This window comes from Bactrocera neohumeralis, unplaced genomic scaffold (assembly GCF_024586455.1).
Source record: "Bactrocera neohumeralis isolate Rockhampton unplaced genomic scaffold, APGP_CSIRO_Bneo_wtdbg2-racon-allhic-juicebox.fasta_v2 cluster11, whole genome shotgun sequence".
Lineage (NCBI taxonomy): Eukaryota > Metazoa > Arthropoda > Insecta > Diptera > Tephritidae > Bactrocera > Bactrocera neohumeralis.
The window spans coordinates 20327321-20349892 of record NW_026089624.1 but is presented as its reverse complement, the minus strand read 5'-3'; positions in this window follow the sequence as shown (position 1 = coordinate 20349892).

The window sequence follows — 22572 nt, the reverse complement described above, 5'->3', positions numbered from 1 at the left end:
AAGAATTTTCTAGAAGCATAGCAAGCAGCGAGTTGGTTTGCGTCGGCAAACAAGCATACAGCGAACAAGTTTACAAACAGCGAACGTCAGCAACAAGTCGGCAACAAACAGGTTGCGGTTGGCTCGTGGTTTCGAACGAGCAGTGTGGAAACGGTTGCGCCGCAACAGCGCAGCAGAATCGGCAACGCATTGGTTGCAGTTGGCTCGTGTTTTCAAACGAGCAGTGTGTGGAAACGAGCAGTGTGTGGAAACGGTTGCGCCGCAACAGCGCAGCAGAATCGGCAACACATTAATCGGAGATAATTCAGTTTGTCAAGCGAAATATTCATCAAAACGGTTGCGCCGCATTATCGCAGCAGAAGCAGTGAACACGGCAACACAGGTGCATAGGCGTAACAGACAGCGAGCCTTACGCGTTACGATCAAGTGGGCAACGAACGGGTTGCAGCAGCAGAGTCGGCGTAAAGCGGTGAGAAGTGTGTTGGCAACGGCAGCGTACATCGAGGAATACAGGTTACTTTCATATTATTAAGTATTTTAAATTACTTATAATTGATTTCTATATTATAAATTTAAATTAATTTTTATTAAATTAACATTGTAACATAAAATCATATATACCTGTATTGTTATATTGCATATTGTAAAGGAGTACTCAAAATGGAGGCTCAGACCATATTAAACATGACAGTGACAATGTTAAACGAAATGTTAAAAGAAGTAGGGCTACCGACAAATGGACGCAAGAAGGAATTACGAGACAGACTTCTGACACACTACGGTCTTCTAAACCATGACGATGAAAGCGAGAGTGAGGTCGAATCAGTGGAGCCGCTTTGTGAAAGTGTGTTGGGTAAAGGTCCGGTGCCACCCACGGTTCCTCATTTTACATTTAGAGAAATTGAAGAAAGTTTAGCGTCATTTAACGGTACAGACGGGCAGGAAGTAAATCAATGGGCAGAATCTTTTGAAGAAAACGCACATATAGTAGGCTGGTCGGAAATCCATAAATTTATTTACGCAAAACAGCTTCTCAGAGGAGCAGCTAGGGCATTTATTCGAAGTCAAACCGGTATCCGTGATTGGATATCTTTGAAACAAGCTTTAATTGACGAATTCGAAATTTCATTTTCATCAGCTGAGGCACATAGGCTTTTAAGGAATCGTCAAAAGAGACAAAACGAAGCATTCATTGAATTTTTATATGCTTTAATGGAAATAGGGAAACGGGTAAAACTGGAGGAAGCCAGCGTAATAGAATATTTTATACTAGGGATTCCCGATTCAAAATTGAACAAGACGGTTTTATACCAAGCAAGGAGTATAAGGGAATTAAAAGAGCAAATAAAAATTTATGAGAAATTCAAATATAAACTAAAGGTGGAAGTTGAAAACAGAGTTAGTATCAAGGAAGATAGGAAGGAAAATACTCAACGTTCGATTCTAAACCGCGCATGTTTCAAATGTGGCGAAACTTCACATATAGTTGAAAACAATTTAGATGTTAGTAACAAAGTCATAAACGCAACGAATGTCCGTCAGTTCAAACGAAAGGTGAAAGAGACAACTAGGATAGGAAGGAAAATACTCAACGTTCGATTCTAAACCGCGCATGTTTCAAATGTGGCGAAACTTCACATATAGCAAAGAATTGCACAAGCCAACAATTTAGATGTTACAAGTGCAACAAAGTCGGCCATAAACGCAACGAATGTCCGTCAGTTCAAACGAAAGGTGAAAGAGACAACTTAAATACAATTACCGAAGTAGGGTTCAAACCTTCAGAGGCAGATTTTGGTCTAAAGTTTAAAATGGTAAAGGTAGGGAATGTAATTTTTCCTTCGTTAGTCGATACAGGTAGTCGTTTGTGTTTGATAAGGGTAGATACAGTCGAAAAACTTAATCTTAAAGTTAAGCCAAACAAAGATAAAAGAGTGTTGGGCGGAATCGGTAATAAGTGGTCACGTTAGGCAGTTTCGAAACCAGAGCTAAAGTAGATGATATTGAGATAAATATCATTTTTCATATTGTCAACAATAGGGATCTTCAATATCCGGCATTGATAGGACGTTCAATTTTGGGTCAAGTCGATTTAATTGTTAGCGAGGAGAGCGATAGGTTTCTAAGGAAGGATAAACCAGATATTTGTCAGGAGGACAACAAAAAGTATAATGGTAAAATTGCAGAAGAGTCAGAAATAGCAGCTTTTAGTATGATTTGTATAGATGAACAGGAGCCGGAATCAACGTATGATTTGTCACATCCCGATAAGGGAAAAATGTTAGAAGTGGAAAAGCTGATTGCTCAATATGAGCCAAAAAGAATCAAATTTTCCCCGGTAGAAATGAAAATTGTTTTAAAGGATGTGTGTATCATTTCAAGACCAAATAATCGTAGATGCTCAAGTAAAGCAATGGCTAGATGAGGGTATTATTACTTCAAGCGTATCCGATTACGCTTCGCCGATTGTGCTTGTGTCTAAAAAAGATAAATCAAAACGGTTATGTTGCGATTATCGCAAATTAAATGAGAAAATTCTGCGCGATAATTTTCCAATGACATTAATTGACGAGGTAGTCGAGAAGCTCCAGGGATATAAAGTTTTTACCACATTAGATTTGGCTAATGGATTTTTGCATGTTCCTGTCGAAGAAAGTTGTAGAAAATATACATCGTTTGTAACAATGAAAGGCCAGTTTGAATTTAAATTTGTGCCGTTTGGTATCTCAAATTCACCAGCGGTATTCTGTAGATTTATCCATTCGATTTTTAAAGACCTAAAAGATGAGGGAAGTGTAGTCACTTATATGGATGATTTAATTATTCCATCCATAGACGAGGAAGAGGGGTTAATAAAACTAAAGAATGTTCTTAAAGTAGCATCAGATGCTGGACTACAAATTAAGTGGAAAAAGTGTAATTTTTTGAGGCGTAAAGTAAATTTTTTGGGGTATGTAATCGAAGATATCACAATTCGTTCGTCTGATGAGAAAACCAGAGCGGTTAAAGCTTTCAAGCCACCTGAAGACAAAAAAGCCATTCAACAGTTTTTAGGGTTAACATCCTATTTTCGGAGATTTATTCAAAACTATGCGCTAGTGGCTAAGCCATTATCAGATCTTTTGAGAAAAGATCAACAACAAGTGGGAGGAAGAGCAGGCGATTGCTTTCGAGCAACTTAAGTCCTCGCTATCACGATCTCCAGTTTTAGAATTATATAACCCAAATGCAATTACGGAAGTTCATACAGATGCATCAAAGCACGGGTATGAGGCGGTAATGTTGCAAAAGACGGCAGAGGATGAATCATATCATCCAGTGCAGTTCATGAGCCAGAAAAAAAGGTCAGCAGAATAAGTAGTCAGGAATGGCCGGGTTGTAGGACTAAGAAATGCAACCGTGCGGACTGGACATTTTTGACACGCGACAACACTGACTGAACGAAAAGGGGACGCGAACGGAAAAAAACCAATAACGGACGGCACTTAAATAGCGGACGGCGACCAGAAAAGTGCATTAGCTACTTAGAGTTATATTGTAAAGCGCCAGTTAAACATTTAAGAAAAGCAATTGAAAAAATATCTATTTGTGAAGCGAGATTGGTACGATTTATTTGTGTGCATCAGTTTATAATTATATCGGGTGATTTTTTAAGAGCTTGATAACTTTTTTAAAAAAAAAAACGCATAAAATTTGCAAAATCTCATCGGTTCTTTATTTGAAACGTTAGATTGGTTCATGACATTTACTTTTTGAAGATAATTTCATTTAAATGTTGACCGCGGCTGCGTCTTGGGTGGTCCATTCGGAAAGTCCAATTTTGGGCAACTTTTTCGAGCATTTCGGCCGGAATAGCCCGAATTTCTTCGGAAATGTTGTCTTCCAAAGCTGGAATAGTTGCTGGCTTATTTCTGTAGACTTTAGACTTGACGTAGCCCCACAAAAATAGTCTAAAGGCGTTAAATCGCATGATCTTGGTGGCCAACTTACGGGTCCATTTCTTCAGATGAATTGTTCTCCGAAGTTTTCCCTCAAAATGGCCATAGAATCGCGAGCTGTGTGGCATGTAGCGCCATCTTGTTGAAACCACATGTCAACCAAGTTCAGTTCTTCCATTTTTGGCAACAAAAAGTTTGTTAGCATCGAACGATAGCGATCGCCATTCACCGTAACGTTGCGTCCAACAGCATCTTTGAAAAAATACGGTCCAATGATTCCACCAGCGTACAAACCACACCAAACAGTGCATTTTTCGGGATGCATGGGCAGTTCTTGAACGGCTTCTGGTTGCTCTTCACCCCAAATGCGGCAATTTTGCTTATTTACGTAGCCATTCAACCAGAAATGAGCCTCATCGCTGAACAAAATTTGTCGATAAAAAAGCGGATTTTCTGCCAACTTTTCTAGGGCCCATTCACTGAAAATTCGACGTGCCCAAAATTGGACTTTCCGAATGGACCACCTAAGACGCAGCCGCGGTCAACATTTAAATGAAATTATCTTCAAAAAGTAAATGTCATGAACCAATCTAACGTTTCAAATAAAGAACCGATGAGATTTATGATGAGATTTATGCAAATTTTATGCGTTTTTTTTTAAAAAAAAAGTTATCAAGCTCTTAAAAAATCACCCGATATATCGGTCGGTTGGTCGTATGCTATACTCGTCACCGGAGGCTCGACGCAAGCCTTCCTACAAATTGGAGGCTCAACGTGAGCAATCCTACATACATATACAGTTTTTGTTGTTTAATTTAATTGTTGTTTTAACTTCTGTTAACAATTGTCAAGATAATCTCCTTGTTCTTTGTTGTTATTGTTTTCGCCCGTACCGACTAGACTTCGCCAGTTACAACTTCTAACCGAATACCATGATGATTGTTTAGGAACTCTTTTATTCATTAAAACTTAAAACTCACTTAAGCTTAAAGAATAATAACATTATTCTACATATTAATAAGATGCATTTCAAAAAATACTGACTCGTGACATTCCGTCACGTTCAGCTTCTAATCCATGCCTCTGTGGAATAGTTGTCTTCTAATTACAATTATTAGGGTAGTCGTACATAACTCGCGTCAATACATTGGAATCAGTGTACATCACACAAATGGGATGCGTTATTTTCAGGGATTTAACTATTAACTATTTTAAGTTTTCGGCATTGCTACATACAAGTTGCGACTTATACCTTATGCGGTACGACGTTTTCATGATGTTAGAGGACGTTAAATTATCTAAGGAACCGCAGCAATTGAAAGGCATAGGCGGTTGTACTCTAAACACGATGGACAGCTTTAATCGTAAAATACACATTGACGGCGTGATTTAGAAATAACCTTTATGTCGTCCATAAAGGTGATAGTATGTATCAATCTATTATTGGCAACAACATATTGAAGCAAGCTGATATGATAATATCGGGAACTAGCGTCAAACCATCTGTGGTTCTTGTTAAAGAAAGAGACCGGGAAGCGTATTTTGATAGAATTTAAAGATTTTTGTTTAGTTTCTATTTCAAATAGCAAAGCAAACATTAACATTGACTTGTCCCATTTAGGGAGCGTCCCCTTAAGGAAAAATGAGACTATTATAAGCAAATATGTACCAAAGATGCAGCACAAGTCGCAAGTCAGTATGCAAATCACTGAATGGCTCAAGGAGGGTATTATCGAAAGCAGCACATCCGAGTATGCATCACCTATTGTTGTGATTGCTAAAATTGTATGTTCCATTTAGAATCTCCAACTGTATAGCCGTATTTACAAGGTACATCGTTGGAGTGTTCAGGGCCTTTCTTAGTGACGGTACGGTGGTCACTTACAAGGACGATCTTATTATTCCCTCAAAGGATGTAGATCAAGGCATAGCGAAGCTAGAAGCAGTTCTGGAATGGACGGCACAGTTTAATTTACGGATAAAATGGGGAAAATATCAGTTCTTGCAAACTGAAGTAGACTTTTTGGGCTACATAATTGAAAACGGTACAATCAGATCATAGAAAGCAAAGACGAAGGGTGAAAGCCTTACCGGTACCCATTAATAAGAAGGCGGTACAAAGGTTTCTGGGTCTCACCTCTTATTTCCGTCGATTTATAGAAGATTATGCAGTTGTCGCTAAACTGCTATCTGATCTTTTACGAAAAGATACAAAATTTGTTTTTATGGAAAATCAACAAGCAGCGTTTCAGCAATTAAAAGTTGATTTGAGCTGTGCCCCAGTTCTAAAACTTGATAACCCTAAGGCATTAACGTAAGTTCATACTGACTGATCTACATATGTTCGGGTACGGTGGAGGTCTTCTACAGAAAGACATTGAGGACCAATGTTTCCATCCAATCCCATGTATGAGTAGGAAAACCAAGCCGGCCGAGAAGAAATACCATTTTTATAAATTGGAGGAATTGGCAATAGTGGAAGCACTTAAGGATTGGAGGAGTTACTTAATGGGAGTTCTTTTTAAAATTGCTACTGATTGCAACGCCTTCGCCTTGACTATGCGGAAAAATGAAGTTCCAGTAAGTATGTCTCGTTGGGCGATGATGTTACTGTATTATGACTAAGAGATCGAACATAGCAGTGGTTCAAGAATGCGGAATGCGGAGGCGTAAAGTAGTGTGTAATGTCAGTTGTTAGAAGATTCGTTGATATATAGGTTAAGGCAGGGTCAGCAGCAAGACGGGTGGATTAGAGCAATTTGCAAGGTTTGGGAAAAAGATGAATATGAGGTGTTCAATAAACTTATATTTTTTTGTACTCACTTGTACCTTTCACTTTCGAATGTGGAATATAAGAACAAATGCAATCTTTTCGAAAATATGGTGATAACTATATTTCACCTTAAACAATAAATAATTATATTTTAACTTTCATTTACTAATTCTTTTATAATTTGTCTTTCTTATTGTATTGTTCACAAAATTAACTGAATATTAATGGTTTTAGTTTCGATTATTCTGCAAACATCACAACCAAACGACTATCGAAGGCGAAAGCTCCGAGATGACCAGTAAATCGAAAAAGATACCCATTCCGATCTGACTAATCCTTATCTATCGGTTGTGGGTGGTGGAAGAACGGTTTGCCGGTGTGTAGTGTGGTTATGGCTCTGTTTGGTGGATGATATGTTGTGTTGCATTGGGTTGTGTGATGTTGGGGTATGTTGTATATGGGTTGTGTGCGATGAGTGCTTCGAAGAGGATGTGTGCTGAATAGCAAAATGTTGCGAGGTCAGACGTCGCATGAAGAAAAGAGAGTGGCAAAAGAGTTAATAGTAGGCAGATACCGACTATCTAAACAGGCTGAAGTTTTTGGGAATCTAAGATGGTTTGGAACCGACAGGGAAGCCGCGTTTACAGGTAACATTTTCAAATGCTACTATGAAAGGGAAGGTCAGACAGAGCATCAAGTAGTCATACCATTGTTATCAAAATTGTTTTCCGAAGAACCGGGTAGTTGGTGTAGACACGTAGGCAAAATATAGCAAGTTATCAACAACAACCCGCCACGTAGTACAAGGTTTGCGCCTTTCAGAATATTAGCTTGGGTGGATATGAGGGTTAAAGGGTTGTCGGAGTTGAATGAGCTACTTACTGACTATTTTCGATGAATAACACTCACACACTTGACTCGAAATTCTAGTGTTGAGGATGTTTGACAACACTTTGTAGCGGTACTTTTTGCGGTATAGACATTTTTTTAGAAATAAGTTAACGACATGTTATTTATATAAAATATTAAAAACTAAAAACAAAACACTTTCAGCCAAAGTGACAAAATCATTTGAAAGTAATGAGCTCTACAAAATGAGCTCGAAATGTAACAGACTGACATGCGATGAAAAAATTATAAATTTTATTTTTTTAATTTAATTTCCTTTACACTATATCTGAAATTGATGTTTTATTTTATTATTATTTTTTAATTGAAACACGAAGCTTAGTCGCGTTATTACTTTAAAAACAATAAAATGGGCCGCTTTTGCATAAGCACATAATATAATTTAGTTTACTTATGCTTACTAAAAACATGAAAAAACAAAATCGAAGAAAATCTCGAACAAAAGAAAAAGTTCGAAAAAAAAAAATGAAGAAAGTATAGTGGAAAGCTTTGCGTGGCCACGAGTGGATATAGAAACGTGAGGAGATTCGCGGAAAAGCCAAAGATAACACTGCAGCGATTCATAGAGAAAACAAGCGTTGTTTTTAAATAGGAGGAAAGAATCAGTTAATTACAGAGAGAACCAGTTGGTCGTCGGTAAGCGCACTCAATTCGGTAGTGGACTTAGACTAAGACCTAAGTATGTTGGTCCTTATAGAGTTTTGAGGGTTTTGGCACACGATCGATATGATGTTGAGAAGATTAGTGAGGGTATGGAGCAGTGGGAGCCTTCGTTCAAGCCGAACGAATGGGAAGCGTACGTAAATAGAGAAAAACCAGATGAATCTTAAAATCAAACAGCCGACAGAGACACTTCTTCTGCCGACATATGCACCGGACAGAGAAAATTTATTAAATAAAAAAAAAGTAAGCCCACATACATATATAAAAGGCACGTGTGACATTGTTTGTCCACGATGGACTCCTAAACTACTGAACTGATTTTAGTAAAATTTAGCACACTGTGTTCAGTTCGAACCAACGTAGAAGATAGGATAGTAAAAACAATTCATAAATAAAAAATACAGTGAAAGCTCTATTAAATGGACGCTTATTTATCGGACATCTCCATTAACAATGCACATTGCTGCTATTTGTTAAGTACAATCTATTGAAAGGACAACTCTATTAACTGGACAGAATTTTTTTAAAAGAAATTTATTTGTATGAACATATTGAAAACTAAACCTCGAGTACAATCCCTTGGATTCCTATACCAAATGCTTACTTCTTGATTCATAAATAAAATTTTAACTGTATTGAAAAGTTTATTATATGAATTTAATGAATAATAGTATTTTTGAAAAATAAAAGTAAACCCACATATGAAGATTCTTTACTGGCTTAGAAACCGCTTACGCGATTAGAGCCGAGTTAACAACAGCGCGCCAGTCGTTTCTTCTTTTCGCTACGTGGCGCCAATTGGAGATTCCAATCGAAGCCAGATTCTTCTCCACCTGGTCCCTCCAATGGAGTGGAGGTCGTCCTCTTCCTCTGCTTCCCCCGGCGGGTACTGCGTCCAATACTTTCAGAGCTAGAGTGTTTTCGTCCATTCGGACGACATGACCTAGCAAGCGTAGCTGCTGTCTTTTAATTCCCTAAACTATGTCAATGTCGTCGTATATTTCATACAGCACATCGCTCCATCGAATGCGATATTCGCCATGGCCAACGTGCAAAGGACCATACATCTTCCGCAGAATCTTTCTCTCGAAAACTCGTAACGTCGACTCATCGGATGTTGTCATCGTCTGCATCATATAGCAGGATTGTAATAATGAGTGACTTATAGAGTTTGGTTTGGTCAAGAGACGACTTTTCTTCTCAATTGCCTACTCAGTTCAAAGTAGCACCTGTTGGCAAAAGATATAATGCGTTGGATTTCGGTCCTGATGTTGTTGTTGGTTCGAAGATAGACAAAATTATCTACGACTTCGAAATTATGAATGTCAACAGTGACGTGGGTGCCCAGTTGTGAGTGCGACGACTGTTTGTTTGGTGACAGGAGATATTTCGTCTTGCCCTCGTCCACTGCCAGACCCGTCTGCTTCGCTTCCTCATTCAGTTTGGAAAAAGCAGAACTAACGGCGCGGGTGTTCTTGCCAATGATATCAATATCAGCGGTATACGCCAGCAGCTGTACACTCTTATAGAAGATAGTACCTGCTCGTCAGTTTACACAGCCACATTAGCTTCGCGGAGATACCAAATTCAGACATCGTGGCATAAAAGCAGCTCCTTTAAGTGCTGTCGAAAACAGCTTTGAAATCGACGAAGAGGTGGCGCCTGTCGATTCTCATTTCACGGCTCTTTTCCAAGATTTGGCGCATGGTGAATACCTGGTCAGTTGTTGATTTGTCAGGTCTAAAGCCACACTAATAAGGTCCAATCAATTTGTTGACGGTGGGCTTTAATCTTTCACACAATACATCATCATCATCATCAGCGATGTTGAGGAGGCTTATCCCACGGTAGTTGGCGCAGATTGTGGGTCTCCCTTTTTATGGATTGGGCAGAGCACACTTAAATTCTGATGGTTGAGCATGCTTTCGTCCGACTATATTTTACAAAGAAGCTGATGCATGCTGCTTATCAGTTCTTCGCTGCCGAATTTGAATAGGTCGGGCGGCTATTCAAATACGGCTCCCGCCGCTTTGTTGTTCATCAGACGGGTAATTGCTATTCGAACATCTTTATGGTCGGGAAGTGGAACGTCTGCTCCATCGTCATCGATTTGGGGATCGGGTTCGCCTTCTCATTGCATTGTACGTTCTTCCCGGTGCGACACGTCACTCTTCGTCATACCACCTGTTCTTTTGCATTTTCCGAAAACCAATGGTTTTGGTTGCAGCTGTACATAAGCAGCTTGAAATGTCTTCCCACAGTTCCCTTATACCGAGTTTTTGACGAGTGCTCTCTGAGAGCAGGAGTGCAAGTCGAGTCGAAAATCGTGCGGCAGTCTGTTGTGATTGTAACTTCTCGACGTCGAACCTTGCTTATGTTTGTTGACGTGCGTTTTTTGCTGCACAGAGGGAGCTGCGTATCTTGGCTGCAACAAGATAGTGGTCCGAGACGATGTTAGGTCCTCGGAGCGTACGCACATCTAAAACACTTTAAACGTGTCTTCCGTCTATCACAACATGATAGATCTGGTTGGTGGCCTTTCGATCCGAAGTCAGCCAGGTAGCTTGGTGAATTTTTCTATGCTGGAACCTAGTACTACAGATAACCATATTTCGGGCCCCGGTGAAGTCGATCAGCCTCAACCCGTTCTGGGATGTTTCCTCGTAGAGGCTGAATTTACCGACTGTTGTTTCGAAGATATTACTCGTACAGATTTTAAAATTGCGGAACGTAGCGTTTGCAGCGGTACCGTCCGGCCTGGGCGGTATTATGAACGTGCGAGACTCACTCACTCACAGTTTCCAACTAACCAAGTCTCTTTTCAACGGTTATTTCTCTGGTGCAGAGCCAATCAACAGTCTTTTCCCCCATAAAGTAATGCTTTATTAACACACGAAATGCTTTATGATCCATTTTTTGTAAACAAACACAAGTTGCGTCACAAAAATGCTATATCTCATTAACTTATAGTTAGTAGAAATCATATAGCTGGTAGTAGTAGTATTTATGTGTTAGCCACAGTAAAGCGTGGACGGGTCCTCTAGTAGTTATAAGAAATAAAGTTTAAGTAAATACGTTTTTGTAATAAAATAAAGCAAAATAATATGAAAAAATGCAGATTTTTATTTAAAAGAATTCGAATTAGTTATAGAATCAAAATGTAACCGAAATGCCAACACATGCATTTGTTGGTGGTAACAGACGGATAACTAATACAGTAAACATGAGTTGCTATAGCTTTCATTCTTTCAAATTTTATACCAATGATTTTAAATGGCGGCATCAAATCCTCCGTTCACCTACATATGCATATTTTTAGCAGAATTTCAGTCTGCCTGTTCCTGACGTTCTTTTTGAGAAACGTCACAACCTACCTGTTCCAGTCAACTGCCAAAGTCAGATAGGTGAGTTGCTCTCTTATTTCCAATTGCAGGAAAGTTGGTAATCTATTTATTTCTGACGTTTTTTTCCACTCATTGAACAAGAGTGAGAAATTTATTATATAAACAAGTGAACAGTAACAAGTAGTTAACACGTTTGCTAACAGATAACCGTTTTGCAGAGTCATTTCTGTATTGAATGGAATAATACATCGAACAAATATACGATGGCAAGTATCGGGCAACTTCTGTCAAATATTCCAATACACATGCGCTTATGGGATAGTTATTTAAACAACGCTTACACGGCAGCGGCCTTGCAGTTATCGCCAGAGATAAAGTTATGCCGAAGTCTGCTGCCATTGAAAAGAGAGTGGCGCTCACCTACCCAACTTTGACAGTTGACTGGTAGGCTTTGACGTTTCGCAGTTGGAATTATTGGAACGGCCAGATTGAAATTTTACCAAAAATGTATGCGAACGGAAGGATTTGTTGCCGCCGTTCAAAATCGCTAATAAAAATGTGAACCAATAAAAATTAAAGAAAATGTAAAATTTAAATGTATTGTAGAAATGTTTTCTAACGTGATGCATAGTAGTACTAATTTTCAATTAAAAATTATTAAAAACATTAATACTTGAGAGCTAACAGGCTTAATTCACTTAATTAAGTATTGAAAGATCAAAAGTCAGTTGTTTTAATATACGATAAAAAATTATAAAAAAGATTTGAATAGTTTCCCCATATATTAAAAGAACAATATAAAATAATTTTTAATCGTAATAAATGTTGGGTGTTTTAATTTAAATTCGCAAAAATTATTATTTCGTCCGATCTGGTTAGAATAGAAAATTATATAAAAAACGCTTATTTTGAGGCACTCTCACACTGGAATAAGCTGGTTTATCTCTGCATGGTTATTAAAAAAATTTCTAATTTTAACGAAAAATTTCATTTTGAACAAATAATTTAAAATTCATTCAAGTGAAAAGTTTTAGTACGACAACAACGAAGTTGTGTATAGTATATCAACTGTTTAATATGTCGCGGCCGTTTTCAAAATGTTCAGGAAGCTGGCATGCGGCCAAGAAAATTTCGCTGTGTCTATGTGTATAAAGATTATTAATTCAAAGAAAAAATTAAGAACATAACATATTCGTTTTTAATTTAATTCAGTTAATTAATGGAATTTTGAGGTAAAGTCTCAATTTGTGACTAGTTACTATTCACTAAACAGTCTCTAGCGTTAGTCTGAAAATATTGACTCAAATTTGAGACCTGATAGTAAGCTGGTCACAAAACTAAGTATTAAATAGTGAAGGAGGAAATGGCTTACATTTTTAAGATTTCCCAACGAGGATGGATTCCTGAACGGCACTTAATAGACTATAACAAAAAAATATAGTGCAATAAATAATAAAAACTGGAAAAATATTAATTATTTCAAAAACACAAGAGAACAGCAAAATATAATTATCTGATTACTTTATGTCTTGAAAAATTCCACCCTTAAACATAATATAAACGTAATTAACACGTAATTGTTTAACATTTAATACCGCACTTCTGATACAACTATTTAAATAACAGATTTAATTTGATATTAATTTAAATTAACAAACTGACTGTATCGAAGAAAAGTTTCCTGATAAATTTATTATTTTGAAAATTTAATTTTTTTAAATATTTAAATGTAATCGAATATAAATTTAATAATTTGAATAGATAAATTTATATGTTTATATTTTTGGCACTATATATAATATATGTAATATTTTATGTTTTTATATTCTTTAATAGACAATAATTCAATCATTTGTGGTGTTTCCAGATGAACACTTAAACATATTTTTGTTTGTAGAGTTTTACAAAAATAAAAATTTGAAATGATTGTTTTGTGGTTGAACCTCTTTTGACATAAATTTTCGGTGTTGAGCCTACATTTGACGTCCCAAATTTGATGCAATAATGAATTTTAGCTGGTTTTGAAGATTTTAGCCCCAGAAATGAATAGTTTGTCCCAAATGCACAAATGCATCGAGGTTGTTTTTTCCAGTTATTGAAAGTTAATGAAGATGGAATCTGTATCTTCCTTCCATTCTTGGAGGGAGGATATATCTCTAATTTTTGATACAACACAAACAGGTAGGTTCGACAGCAGGCAATGTGAAAATGAAATAAAGAAATGGAGGAATATAATTAGTTTTGAGAATGTTACTTAAAAAAAGAAGATGAAAACAGTGGTTTAAAGGTCTAAGTTAGTTTGAAATGCACTTAAGTTCAGAAAGATTTATAAGAAACACAATAGAATAATTTATTTGAAACAATGATCCTCTTATATTTGTGGCAAACCCTTCCTGTAGTTAGAGGCTTAGATGAGATAGTTTATAACAAATCGCTATTCATGGTTTATGATATATCAATTTAAAACGATATTAAGTATATTTTTTGTAGCTATTGCTTATCGGCACTTGTTAATTAGATTTTTCCATCCGAAAGTACTTTGAAAATTTCTTGTTACAGATCAAGCCTTATTTCACAATAAAACCCAAAGCAAAGATAAAATCGTTAGACATTAGAAGTAGATTCACTTCGAACAAACAGTTTGGTTTTATGTGATGAAATGAAATGCTAATGTGAGCATGACAGAAATTGATGTACTATATGAAAATTCAAACTTTAGATTAGAAAACAACTGGGTATGTGACCATAATGGTAAGGTATAAAAAAAGATATTTCCTTGTCTCACCCTTGACTTATTTGTAAAAGGTTTCTTGAAAATGCATGTCCTCTTCAAAAATACATTTGAGCTTGTTACCCAACTGCAAAACATAGGACCTCACCTTGCCATTTTGATGTTTTATGACCAGGCAACCAATTTCAGAATTCTCGCTAATAAGGTGTTTGGTTATCATTTTTATCTTTTTTAATGCGTTAATTGTATGAAGGCATTTTACTTATTAGTTTTTGATTTGATGTGTAAGTATCAACTGCTTACAAAATTAGTACTTATTTTTTTCTTTTATTTTCTTATTGTTCATTTTATGAAACCAGACTTCTGTTTGATATCGGTGGTAAAAGATTGTACCAACCGATGCTCATATTTATCCAAATACTACCTTCCAAAAAAAGAATAAGGGAATTACAACTTCGGGCATGTATTGAGTAATACGCATGCTTCTTATAATAAGTTGTCCTCATATAGGTCAAAGATTTTTATTTAACTGAGTAAAGAAGTTTTATTAATCTATTGTTTGCTTTAATAAATTATTTGATATTTAAATGGCAGTCGTTGAGCTTGAATATATCCAACAAAAAGGTTTGTAGTCTCTGAACGTTGAGATTTTTAAATGATGTTGAAAAAAATTCTCTAAAACTATTCGGTCGCAGACTTATTTAAACACAACCATTAATTTTATTTATAAAGATAATAAAATGATAACAAGTTTACATTACTTATGATTTCCTTACACAATTTGGTTTTCCAAAATTTGAAATATCTACACCATCTGACAGGAGTGCAGCTTTAGAATGATTTAGTAGAGATTTTAGCTGTATATATACAGAGCAACGCCTATATGTTCGTTATTATTTGAAATCGTAGCTTTATGCGCCACAAACAAAGGAACCAAAGAGCTGTTTTTTAGAACCTGATTACAAATATAATTTTCGAACACATAACACAAACCACGTAATGTATATTTATTCACTATTGAACCCACTTTTCTGGCAGGATTCAAGAAGTCTACCACGACCTTGAACACTCCCCCAGCCACTAACAATGGGACAGATGTAAAGGTAGTTTAAAATTACCTGTTGAAAATGCGTTTGGCTACTTTTGTACATATTTTATTTAAAATTTTCAAACTGCACACATGTTCTCTGCCTTTACTATATTACTAGAGATGAAATCCCCTGGAAGAATTCATCTTTACCAAAATCAAACAGAAAAATGCAACAGGAAGCTGCCTGAGATCATTGCATTTGTAAAAAAATTCTTGGAAACCAGATTTTTAGAAGAATTGACAGTAATTAAGTCATAAAATAGGAATAGAAGATATTCTTTTTAATAAAATGAAAAATGTTAGGCCTTTTTGTGTTGTGATACATTGCTTGTTAAAAAAGTTATAGCCCTTTTATTAGAATTAGAATATATTTCTTAACTAATTTTTTTAAATAAAGACCTTTCAGTCCCTAATTTCAAAAAAAAATTTTGTGTGTTTCACACCTATAGGTTTCAATTTTTTTCTTATTTTTTAGTGGTTACAATATGCGAACTCAAACTAACGATAGAATATAAAAAAGTACAAATTTTTTAAACAGGTAGGAAAAAGAGGCTCTAAAATTAGAAAGCAATTTTCTTTAACAAAAATCAGAATTTGGGATTTAAATGTAGGCATTTGTATATATGTAAATAATTTGTTATTATGCTGTGGTATTTTTATATATTTACATACGAATTGTTTATTGTTTTGTTTTTAACACATGCATGTGATACATTTACTTGTTTTAATATATTATACCTGGTTATTGTTGTTATTTATGCAATAAATCCTTTACTAAGACATAAATTAAATAACCGAGCAACTAAAACTAATTTCATAACGCCATTATGATACCTCCCTGGCAGGAGCGTGCACTGGGCATTTAATTTAAAATGCTCAGTACTTATTTCTGTTCGACTCACACAATGAAAATGTTATAAAAATGTTATTTTGAGGTTATCATTAACTGAATATTAGTATATCCCAATATTCCCGGCGACTATAGCGATTTTCAAAACCGCTTATTATGGAGCAATTTTGATAAACGAAGAACATAATCGGTACAATCTTTTTATAAGGAGATTATTTTTGGCTGCGCCGTATGCCGATGATATTGGCATTACATCGCCTCAACAACCGTTCTGCTACTCCCAGACTGGACAAACTAAGCCAAATGGGTCTGGCAGTGAACGAAGGCGGGCAAATATCTCCTGTCATCAAACAAACAGTCGTTGCGCTTGCGACTTGGCACTCATGTCACTGTTGAGAATCATAACTTTGAAGTTGTAGATAGTTTCAAATATATTTGGGAACCAGTGTAAGCCCCACCACCAACAATGTTAGCCTGGAAATCCAACTGAGGGTATCTCCTGCTAACAGGTGCTACTTCGGACTGAGTAGGCAATTTAGAAGTAAAGTCCTCTCTCGACGAACAAAAACCAAACAACAACATCTGACAAGATCTGATGAGTCGACGTTGGGAGTTTTCGAGAGAAGGGTTCTTCGAAAGATTGGTGGTTCTTTGTGCGTTGGCCACGGTGAATATCGCATTCGATGGAACGATAAGCTGTATGAGACATACGACGACATTGACATAGTTCAGCGAATTAAAATTCGCCGGCTAGGTCATGGGAAGCAGAGGAAGAGGAAGACCTGCACTCCGTTGGAAGGACCATGTGGAGAAGGACCTGGTTTCGCTTGGAATCACCAATTGGCGCCACATTGCCAAAAGAGGAAACGACTGGCGCGCTGTTGTTAACTCGACTATAATCACGTAAGCGGTGTCTACGCCAGCAAAGAAGAATAATAATAGTAAGTTAAGCATAAAAATTGATTTGTATCTGGCAACCCAGTGTTCTTATTTCATCCGCGATATAAAAAAAATATATATTTTAAATACCCTCGTCGCGGAAATTTATTTGCATTTTTATTTGTTGTATTGTTGTCCATTTAATTTACGTATGCGTATCTTGAAATGACAATGTCCCAGTGAGATAGAGGTGCTAAACAATCCATGGGAGTACTATATATATATATGTATATATTATAGTACTATAGTTTTATTTTTTGTCCCAATATTAGTTTTTATGCTTTAAAAAGAACAATAATGCTTTTCACAAAATTGCAAAATTCACTTTTCATAAACAAAAATGATATATTGCTAAAAACATACATATTATGGTTTCCTTATTACACTGTGCACTACAATAAAAGCTCTGGAAATCATGTAACAGCATAGTGACACATACATACATGTATGGTATTGTATGTGTTTGACATCAAAAGTAACCACTAAGTAAAAGAAAAAAATGTAAGGAAGCGCTAAGTTCGGATCCAGCCAAATAATTAATACTCTTGCAACTTGCTGGATTCAAAGCCAGGCATGGTGCCAAACGTCAGCCTTACGTTAGAAATCTAAGCAATTTTATATATACGTACCTGTATACTATGTATAACTCATACACTGACAGACACATAAGGTTGGTTAGAAAACCGAAAATCATTTTATGTAGTACATCGAAGTAGTGATCGACCCGGTTTATCGAGGATCAAGACACCGAACGTTTATATACCTCTAAAAAACCAATCATATAGGATCTTCGACAATGTTCGAAAACCCTGGTTATACATCTACAAAAAATCAACGTTTCAATGTCGCTTTCCGCGTGGAATTATTGCCGTATTCATCTTTTTTAAAAAAAATGTCACTGCTAAGAGTAAGACCGCTCCCTGCTTTTCGTGCAGAGGATAACTCACATATTGGTCCATTATGTAGTTGGAAGTATTTCCACTAGTTTTATATAATTTTTGGCATTTAATGCATTTTGCATATTTTTTGTCAACCTATTTTTAAATGCTTCCAAACATCCGAAATTTTTTGTTTTTGTTCGCCGGCGCATCTCAATACGAAAAGGCGCTTAGTAATGAGAAATTATTTTTAAGAACTGCCCACTGATGAATTGCTGTCCCCGATTTCCATTTTGGAAGGAACCGTCATTTAAATCTACAGCTTAGTATTTTATTGTAACTAATACTAATATTGTGGTCAAATATATTTTTCTATATAATATATAATAAACCCGAAAAATAGCAAACTGACTCGATGTCGTTATTTCACAACGCAGAGTAGTGATGAGCGAGATGTCAAACTATCGATAGTCGCGCCATCGATAGTTTCAAAAGTAAAAAAAAAAACTATCAATACTCATTGATAGTCAAAAAAAAAACACCTCTACTACTCAGTCCAAAGTAGCACCTGTTGGCAAGAGTTATCAACAGTAACGTGGGTGCCCAGTCGCGAGTGCGACGACTATTTGTTTGGTGACAGGAGATATTTCATCTTGCCCTCGTTCACTGCCAGACCCATCTGCTTCGCTTCCTCATCCAGTTTGGAGAGAGCAGAACTAACGGCGCGGGTGTTCAGGCCAATGATATCAATATCGGTATCAGGGATAATGGGATGTCCAACTTATTCCAGTGTGAGAGCGCCTGAAAATAAGCGTTTTTTATAACATTTTCCATTATGGCCAGATCGAACAAAATAAGAATTTATGGGCATTTTAAATTAAAACACCCAACATTTATTACGATTGCAAATTATTATATATCGGACTTTTAATATATGACGAAACTACTTAAATCCTTTTTTATGAGTTTCTGGTATATTAAAACAACTGACTTTTGATCTTTCAATACTTAATAAGGTGAATTAAGCCTGTTAGTTCTCAATTATCAAATGTTGTTAATCATTTGTAATTGAAAATTAATTCTATTATGCATCAAATTACAAAATTTTTCATGAAATATATTTAAATTTCGCATTTTCTTTGATTTTCATTGTTTTAAATTTTTATTAGCGATCTTGAACAGCGGCAATAAATTCCTCCGTTTACATATTTTTTTGGTAAGATTTCAATCTGGCCATCGCTCGTTTCCAATTGCTAAACGTCAAAACCTCCCCAATCCAGTCAACTGTCAAAGTTTAGGTGGTTTTGACCAGGAATAAAGGGATGTTAAACTTATTCCAGTGTGAGAGCGCCTCAAAATTAGCGTTTTTTATAACATTTTCCATTATGGCCAGATTGAAAAAAATAATTATTTGTGGGCATTTAAATTGAAACACCCCACATTTAATACGAATAAAAACTACTATATAGTTGTTGTTTATTATGTGTAGAAACTATTTAAATCCTTTTAAAGAATATTATAACAACTGACTTTTGTCCTTTCAATACCCAATAATAGGATTTAAGCTTGTTAGCTCTCAATCATTAAATGTTTTTAATCCTTTTCCATTGAAAATATACTATGATGCTTCAAATTACAAAACCTTTCATCAAATACCTTTAAATTTCACAAATTCATTTAATTTTCATTTTTATAAGTGGTCTTGAACGATGCAACTAATCCCTCCGCTTACATATTTTTTTGGTAAGATTTCAATCTGGCCATCGCTCGTTTCCAATTGCTAAACGTCAAAACCTACTGAACTCGATTAGCTGTCAAAGTTCAGTAGGTTTTGACGTTTAGCAATTGCTCTCTCACTTCCAGTGAGAGAGGAGTTAAAGATCTCTTTATCTCTGGTTTTGACGTTTAGCAATTGTTCTCTCACTTCCAGTGAGAGAGGAGTTGGACATCTCTTTATCTCTGATCAGCATACGCCAGCAGGTGTACACTCTTATAGAGAAGGTTGTACCTGCTCGATTAAGTTCTGCAGCTAGAATTATTTTCTCAAAGAGCCTTGTATAAATTACTCTCATTCAGGTTTATTATTTTTGATATTATGGCAATTTGTCTTGTCTTTCTTCTTCTAATTTACACTATATTCTTATGATCGATCTAGTCTAATGCGTCAAGTGGTGAACACAATGACTGCGACAGACTGCAGCAGCACGACAGTGAACTGAACGTCGTTGTTCATCTTACTACATGTACATTTTGAGAAGCAACAACAACACAATGGCCGGCATGTACACAAAACAACGCAGTTGTCCATTTTGTATGTACACAATTTCGTTGTGGCCATACTAATTCCTTTCACTTCAATGAAATTTTAATATTTTGTTCAAAGTGAAATTTTTTATGCAAAAAATAAGTAAATAGGTCAATATTTTTGCTTTAAATTATCAATTGTTATTACAAATGATATAATAGAGCTATAATATAGCTATTTTATGCTTTTATTTGCAAAATAACGTCAAGTTTGTTAGAGCTGTGAATAATTTTACATTTTACATATTAGTGGAATCGTCACTCTACCTCATCTCTCTATCTTCCATTCTACTGTCAACTCTACTGTCGTCCTACTGTCGTTGGCAAAAATAGGAGAATATTGAAGTTAGCGAGAACGACAACTGTCGGCCTGCAGTCGAGTAGTCGTGCAGCTATCAAAATAACACTGCCCATAAGAACATGTGTATTTTAATATTTGACAGATGTAGTTTGCAGTCTGTCGCTCTCTATGTGTTCAGCGCTTCAATTAGTTCCCCACGTGCCGCCCTTCGGTAGCGACAACGCAGCTGTTGTTGTTCTCATTTGAGCATTGTTGCTGTTTCAATTTAAACGAAGAGTCACCTCCGCTTCTTCCGTCGGTAACGTGGATATTTGGGAAAATTGGATTTTTTCGATAGAAACGAGTAAACTCTTTAAATCGACTTAGATTGAAAATATTTGAATTACAGTCAAATACAATTATATATAAGTTGACTATTTTTAATAACTGAACTTTAATTTTAATGTTTTACCTTATAAAAAAATCGACGGGACGGTGTCCAGATTCAGCCAGGCGAGATGATGTTTTTACCGAATGCAGCCCGTTTTTCTCGGGTAAGTTGGGGGGAGACTTAACTCATTTATACGTATATGTGGGACATATATTTTTAGGCGTACAGTTGGTGCAGTAGCCGAAACGCAGAATACTTTGTTCTTGCTAAAGTATTTATGGATGGAGTTATAATATTCTCATATCCGTGTGCGTAGAAACATCTTTTGGTTTAAAACATGTCACATGTATTTGAATATGTACTTTAATTTGCGAATAGGTGCTTAAGAGAAGCAACTTTATTTTACGGGTTTATTGCTAACGACTTATTGAATTTGTGACTTTTTCTATTATCGGTTTATTATGCGGATTATTTATAATCTGTCTTTTCTGTATTATTGCTGATTGTTGCGTTGTTTTTTATGATCGGCATATTAAGGACAGGACTCCACGTCTAACTCAGGTATGGCCAGAATGGGTGCTCCTCTGAAAACATGCTCTGAGCTTAGGGCTGTTAAATGGGATCTTGCGTGCGTACAGTGAATGACCGGCTTCGATTCTTGTTAATACTCATAATTAATTTTAAGCTTTTTACAGCTAATTACCATAATCACCAGTTTAAGGAGTACTTATGTAGATGCGATAAGAGCATTGGGAATGTAGTGATCTCTTAACCTTATTTTTGATTTGTCTTATAAACCTGAAAATTATTGGGCAAAACTGTACGATAGGTATCGATTTATGGACTTTTCGGGCAATTTTATTATATGTAAAATTGAAATCGCGTATGCAAGTTAACATATCACAGTAGCCCACAACAACAGGTGCAGATATGCCTGTGATTGCAGGACAAGCAAAAACATCGAGGCTCAAGTTGCAGACGTAACAACGGAAACGCTTGTCAGTAGCAAACGACACCAACAGTCCTAAACCGTGGGAATTGCCGAATCCGCATTATGGAATCATGCGGCAGTTCACGTGTGGTGATGGCAAGTAGATTTGATAGGGGTTAGGTATTCAGGTGCAGCACCGAAAAATTCTAACTTTGTGTTTTCTGCCTATTCGTGGAGTTTTCGAATGGTTAGATATGGTGCACAGTTAACGCCAAAGGTAACTCTTTTTAATTTCAAGTAGCGTAGTGGACTGGTAGGGGATTTTCGGAACATAATTCGTTGAAAATCTGTGGTCGTCCTTATGTATGACTATTTGCCGATACATTTTTACAATGTCCCCATTGAATACGTATTTCAATATACTCCAATTTATTATTAGGAGCATTAAATCTCGTTGAGGTGTGGGTCCCGTAAATAGGATATCATTTAGGGAGTTCCCCGAGGTAGTGGTTTCTGAGGCATTGAAGATAACTCTTACTTTCGTTGTTTTT